The following is a 423-nucleotide window of genomic DNA, read 5'->3' as shown; positions in this document are numbered from 1 at the left end:
CCTACCCTCTTCGACCTTCCCTCACGCGACCTTTCGCCAATCATGGCTCGAAAGGTAGGCAGAGTGAAGCGTCCCGTCAGCCAATCTGCACTCGGATTTAGAGCCATGGGCGGTGCTTCAGCGTCCCGCGCCTTTCGGTGAGGATGGTGTCTCGGTGAGAGGCGGGAACCGAGAAAGGTATGTACTTTGGCGCATGCGCTGCACTGGGCGGTTGTCTGCTGAAGGGTGGGGGAAGGGTGGGGGAGGGGAGTCGGGCTCAGATTCCGCGCTGTAAAACTGGGATTGGGGATTAGGAATGGATGTGTATCCCCTCCGCAATATTATCCTAATCATGTTCACTCAGAAGTAAATCTCTATAACCTCAGTGGGGTTTACTGCCAAGAAAGTGTGCATAGGATTGCAACCTACATAGAAAAATGGCTT

The sequence above is a fragment of the Gekko japonicus genome, unplaced genomic scaffold, assembly GCF_001447785.1.
Source record: "Gekko japonicus isolate JY-2015 unplaced genomic scaffold, Gekko_japonicus_V1.1 scaffold709, whole genome shotgun sequence".
NCBI lineage: Eukaryota > Metazoa > Chordata > Lepidosauria > Squamata > Gekkonidae > Gekko > Gekko japonicus.
This window is presented reverse-complemented; position numbering follows the sequence as displayed.